The sequence below is a fragment of the Suncus etruscus genome, chromosome 4 (assembly GCF_024139225.1).
Source record: "Suncus etruscus isolate mSunEtr1 chromosome 4, mSunEtr1.pri.cur, whole genome shotgun sequence".
In the NCBI taxonomy this organism is placed as follows: Eukaryota; Metazoa; Chordata; class Mammalia; order Eulipotyphla; family Soricidae; genus Suncus; species Suncus etruscus.
Window position 1 is genome coordinate 32,237,100 of NC_064851.1, and position 6,579 is coordinate 32,243,678.

Genomic DNA, 6,579 nt, shown 5'->3' on the forward strand with positions numbered 1-6,579 from the left:
TAAATAAATTAAGCTACAACTTTATGTCTGACTTTTGTAACTGCACAGGTACATACTTTATTTTCATCATATATGCCTTATGAATTATTTATTATTCTAATAAAATAACATAATTTAACAATTAAAAAATCAGAGACAATTTTACAGAATTAAGATGTTGCTTTTTAGATTGCATTTGGTTTTCATGAGCATCCTGATTTTGATTTGAATATTAGCTAGCCAAACAGAGACCTGACAAATAAAAAAATAATTTAGTTTGTGATTTATTGTAAATTTTATGCAAAGTTTGGCCTATGTTTAGGTCTACTTCTGAATAAAATGTTTTAATTTTATTAACATTTTAATATAAAGTGTAATAAATATGGCACAGTTTAATAATTGGGTGGTTTATTTATATCTTTATTTTCTTACACACATATGCACACACAATTTTTTAATCTAAGAAAAAAAAAAGAACAGCCAGAACTCTCTCTGACTTTTGTAGTTTCAGATAAAGTAAGACTCAGATAGCTTCCTGAAGTGTATCCCATAGTGTGATTAAAATGATATGCCAATATCACTGCTGGTGATCATACTTCATATGAAATTGTACCTTCCTCTGCTAATAATTATTCTGCTCAATATATTTATATGTTAAAAAAGAATTTTTCAAATACTTTGTTTTTTTCTAATATAAAATTCTTATTTTTTATTTCTTTAGATTTGAGATATCGAATAAGAACTTAAATAAAACCTGAGATTTTTATAGTTTCTATAGCAGGCACTTGTTCAAATAAAATAACTCACAGAGATTAATAATGTATGTGTATTTAAAATCATACATTTATAAAATTATGAATTTTTTTTAGTATTAGAAGTATTTTTTTCAGGGGAGAGTGTGAACACAGTCCCCCACTACCACAAATTATGCAGTAGAGAGTCCTACATTTGGGGAAATTGCAGGGGACAGTGCTATGAATAAGCCTCTCTGGGGAAACCAGCTTTGTGATCATAGTAGCTTCACTGTCAGGTAAATAATAGAAGCATTTTGATGTTGATTAAAAATATTATATTTTCATGATGTAAAATAATTGTTGCAATATATTATAATACAATAATAAAATACAAGATCCATCATGGGTTTCCTTTCAGGTTTCATCTTGTTTGTTCTGATTTCCCTCTAATGATGTAGACATTTGATAGGGGCAATGAACTATGATATATGCAAATACACTTAGCAAATAAAATTGTGGACTTAAAAAATTAAAATGCATGATATAAAAAAGGTGATATTTCTGGTTGATGTACTATTTACTATATATATTTATTTTTATATTTGGCCACACTCTGTGACATTTAGGAATTACTCCTGGCTATGCTCTCAGAAATTGATCCTGGCTTGAGGGACCATATGGGATGCCAGTGCAAGGCAAACACCCTACCAGTGTGCCATCACTCCAGCCCTATTTACAATATATTTAATGCATTTTAAGAATTTATGATTCTATTTTAGATTTAAATGTTATAATGTATTAATTATGACATCTCATAAGAATGTTCATTATTTTAATATTCAGTTAACCAAAAAAATATAGCCAGATCTATATCTAAGTTCTATGATTCATTCCTCTGTAGTTAAATAATTTACTTTAATTTTATTCTACAGCTTACACTTGTATCTCTTCCATTTCTGAATACCCTTGGAATGAATGACAGAGAAAATTCTGAAAATACTTATGACTATTAACTATATAATATGTATTCTAAAATTACAGCTTTAAAACTCAATACACTATAATACCTGTTACTGTAAAAGAAATTGTATAAAAAGGCAGTTACAGAACCTTTGTTCTCAATTTTTCTTTTTACAAAGGTAGTTGTGATTAGTTGCAGTTATTGGTTTGATATATTCCTCAGATCCTAAAACATTCTTAGTCTAGTCCATTGTAGAAATATTTACTGGCTCCTTTTATAGAATGTTCCTATTTCCAGTTAGAGGAAGTACATTTTACTGACTTTAATGTATTTTAAATTTTTATTCTTTTGAAAATATTTTTGTTTTTATCTATTAAATATTAGTGTCAAGAATATGTGTAATGATAAATTGAGCTTTCATGTGATCTGGAAATACCACTTTTAGGGATATAACCTAGGAACCAAAAAATACCATGCAGAAAAATTCCTGCATTCTATGTTTGTCATTGCACTATTTATAATAGCTAGAATCCGAAAGCAACCCATATGCCCGAGAAAGGAGTAACGGAACTGAGGTACATCTACACAATGGAACATCATGTCGCTGTTGGCATAAATAAAGTCCTTGTACATAGATAGATATAAAAGCTATTATCTGAGTGAAATGAGTGAGAAGGAGGAATATAGATCAACATTGAATGATCTCACTTATTTGTGGGATATAAAAGGGGAAATAAAGATAGTCTGGTAATAATATCCAGAGATATTATTATATAATATATTATATATAATGTGCATTTATATACTATATAATTATATAATATAAATATATAATGTATAAATAACTATATATAATATATATTACATTATTATGCAGATAAAAGGACCAGGAGGAGCAAGCAGCCTATGGTACTAAGCTTGCCAAGAAAAGCAATGATAATTGGAACAGATTGCTCTGAACAAGAACTAGGTATAGAAAGAAGATAAAGTGATATGCATAATACTCCTCATTAACAATAGAGCAGACTACAATGTTAAAAAAGGGGAAAAAAAGAGAGAGAAAAAAGGGAGGAGTAAAATGTCTGCCCCAGAGGCAGGCAGGGGTGTGGTGGGAGGGAAGCAGTACATCTGCGGGAAAAGTGTACTGGTAAAGGATGTGGAATATTGAATGACTAGAAACTCAATCATAAACAAGTTTATAACTATGAATGGTTTAAATAACTTATTTAAATATATGTGTATTTTTTCAAAACTATTATTTTAATAATTTTAATTTTGGCCAAAGTGCATTACAATTCATTCACAGTAAAATTTTAGTTACATAGTGACATTGAATCAAGGGCATTCCCACCACCAATGTTGTCCTCCCCCTACTCCTGTACCCAGCATGCATCCCATATACATGTTTAAAAGAGTAATATACTCTCTTTGTAAATACTGAGTCACAGAGGGTTAATTCTGACACCAGAACGTATCAAGCCTGTCTGTGTTATCAAGACACATATTTGCCCAAAAGCATCAATAAGACATAATATTGCTAATTATAAAAAGGAATATATTCAGAACAGGATTCTTTTCTTTTCTTTTTAATATTTTAACTGAAACCCAACTACAAACATATTATAATCACAGTGTTTAAACAAAGAAAATAAATTCAAAATAAATCTTCAATTCATTTTCTTCTTTTTTTTTTTCCTCTTCTTTTTCTTCTTCCTCTTTCTGAGATCAGGCGAGATCGGGTACATTCAGGGTGGTGTGGCTGTAGATTCTTCTTCCTCTTTCTCTTCTTCTTTCTCTTATTCTTCCTCCTCCTCTTTCTTTTCTTCCTCCTCTTCTACTTCTTCCTCTTCTTTTCTTTCTTCTCCTCTTTATTTTCTTCCTCCTCTTCTACTTCTACTTCTTCCTCTTCTTTTTCTTTCTCCTCTTCATTTTCTTCTTCCTTTTCTTTTTCTTCTTCCTTTTCTTTTTCTTCTTCCTCCTTTTATTCTTCTTTCTCTTTTTCCTCCTCTTCTTTTTCTTTTCTTACTATTTTTGCCCTCTTCTTACTCTCCTTCCTCCTCTTCTGTTTCAGAAGAAAAGGATGAATCGTTTACATCTTCCCCCTCTTCTTCTTACTATTTTTCATAATAATCTTTTTACTCCTCTTCGCCTTATTCTTACTCTTCTTTGCCTTATATTTCTTAATCTTCTTCTTCGCCTTATTCTTCTAAAAATTCTTCTTCCTCCTCTTCCTGTTCTCACTCTTCCTCCAACTTCTATTATTCTTGTCCTGGGTTTCTGGGACTTCATTGATTCCTATGTTGTTTCTGTTGAGTTTCTCAAAGACTTCTATTTTCATCGATTCACATTCTTTGAGTAGTTTAGACATTGTCTGATCATTTGCTTTAAAGTTCTCTTCCAATCTCTTCTGTTGTATGGAGTTGTTCTGCATCTCATCCTCTGGTTCACTGATCCCCTTTGCAGTTGCCGTTACTCCATTGGAGAGATTTTCCACTGAGGTTTTCAATTCACAAGCCAAGTTTTCAGACCTGTTATTTCACTGTGAAAATTTCTATTTCAATCGTCAAATCCTCTGGATGCTTATTTGTGCTCCATTCAAGTGTATCGATGCTTTTTTTGAGCTCCCTGAACATCTTCCATAATTCTACTCTAAACGTCTTATTTGAGAGGATACCTAACTGTTCGGTACTTTTTGGATTATCAGAGCAGCCATCTTGATTCTTTAAACATGGGGTTGTACTGCAAAATTTCTCCAATTGTTAAGGTTGTAGATTGCATTTTACAATGTGGAGAAGTGGGGTTTAGGGGTTAAAAGATAAACCTGGCCGCAGAGCGAAGCAGAGTGGCTGCGCTCCTTGGGTGTGGGTCCTGGAGCGATTATGATCCTTTCTGTCTCTGGGCTGGCTCCCACAGAAAGAAGGCAGAGAGCTGGGCAGCAGTCCTTTATAATGTCTCTGGGTGCCCAATCACACGGCAGGAATTGGCCCCACATTAGTTGGGTGGGGACATCGTACTGGGTGTGGGTCCTGGAGAGATTATGATCTTTGGTGTCTCTGGGCTGACTCCCGCAGAAAGAAGCCTTTTCAAAACTATTAATGTAGTAAGGAATATTCATATATGTGTGTATATGTACTCAATATCAACAGTAGTGTTACCATTGATATTTTTTTCCTTTAAAATTTTTGTTTTAAATGTTTATAACCAACAATATAAAAATAACTCATAAAATAAAATATGTGACTATAAATATAACTAACAATTTATAAAAGTTTAAATAGGGGTGCAGAGATAGTACAAGTGTTAAGATATTTGCATTGCATGTGGTCAACTCTTGCTGGAATTTCTTACACCAGATACGGTTTAACAAGTAACATCAGCATAACTCAGAGTACAGAGTCAGAAATGCCCTGAGTGCCAGTGCTATGATTGGAAAACAAGAACAGAAGTGAAAAAAATATATATATTGTGCTTGTGCTTAATGTAATTTCTCTGTGCATAGTATCATTTCCACTGAGTGTTGTCCAACAAAATAAGAAAACAAAAGTGCAAACAAAGTGATGATGTTATGCATAATATCATTTAAGGTAATATAGAAAATTATATTAAAACTAAATTTCTTAATTTTACTTTAATATCTATACTATTTTAAGTATTTTTTTAGTTACAATACTTACAGAACTATAGTTTTTTATCCACCAATCTGAGACTAGAAAGAGAATAGGGGTTAAAACCCTGTCTGTAGCCACCACTAGTTAATCTCCAGCACCATATATAATCCTCAAGGCACACCATGAGTGATCTCTGGTCAAAGCTAGTTGTGTTCCCACACCCCTATCCCAAGAAGAAAGAAGTATCACCATACCAACAACCAATGTTGTATTAGTATTATGCTATCCATATGGTCATCTCCCTCATTCCTCTCACCCCACTTTTCTTCATCAACCAAGAGTTTTTAATGAGTTAAGAATTAATTTTGATTTTGGTTCTCTACTGTTTATTTCAAGTTTTTTTGTACATTACACAGATGAATAAAAAGGAAGCTTTGATGTGACTCATTATAGACTAGCACTTCTCTTCAATTTATGGGTCCTGAGTTCAATCCCTCTTCGTGACAAATGTGTTGGAAATTATCTGGTAATTGTCTTTCATTACTTTTTTCAATTACATAATCACCTCAACTCTATGCATCTTTTCCAAAGAAGCAAAAATACTTATTGTAAGAACAAAGTTTTAGGGACTTGTGCCTTACATTTGGCCTACCCAGATTCAATCCCAGGTATCCCATATGGTCCACAGAAATATCCAGGAGTGATTTCTGAGCTCAAAGTCAGGTATACTACCTAAGCACCTCAAGGTGTGGTCCAATAACAACAACAATAACAAAGAACAAAGTATTAGTCATTTTTATAAAATACAAAGTAGTACTGGGTTCCATAGTTCCAGTCATATGTTTTCTCTCATATGTAAGTTACTGTGTTAGTCATCTAGATATAATTATTTATTTATTGCATTTAATAGTGTAAACTTTGGGGCATAATTTTTCAAAGAAACTAAACTTTTTTTGGGCCCAAGCTATAATTATTGGATAGGGCACTGGCCTTGTATATATCTGACCTGGATTCAATTCCTGGCATCTCATATGGTTCGTTGGGCACCACCAAAAGTAATTCATGAGTTCAGAGCCAGAAGAATTCCTGAACATAGGGAGGTATGGCCCAAAAATAAAAAAAGAAAGAAAACATAGGACAAAAAAGAAGAAAAGAGATGATGTAGTGTACTGTATTTGTATGAAACTAAACTTCATTATAAAGTTTCAGAGGAAAAAATTATAAACATTCACTAAAACAAACAAAAATATTCACATTTCAACTTATGTATCAAGCTACTTTAATTAGGACATTTTTA

The 6,579-nt window shown here is 32.3% G+C and overlaps 1 pseudogene; it reads right to left on the reverse strand.

Moving 5' to 3' along the window:
• Positions 1 to 866: 866 nt before the first annotated feature.
• Positions 867 to 1,017, reverse strand: LOC126008129 (uncharacterized; annotated as a pseudogene).
• Positions 1,018 to 6,579: the final 5,562 nt, after the last annotated feature.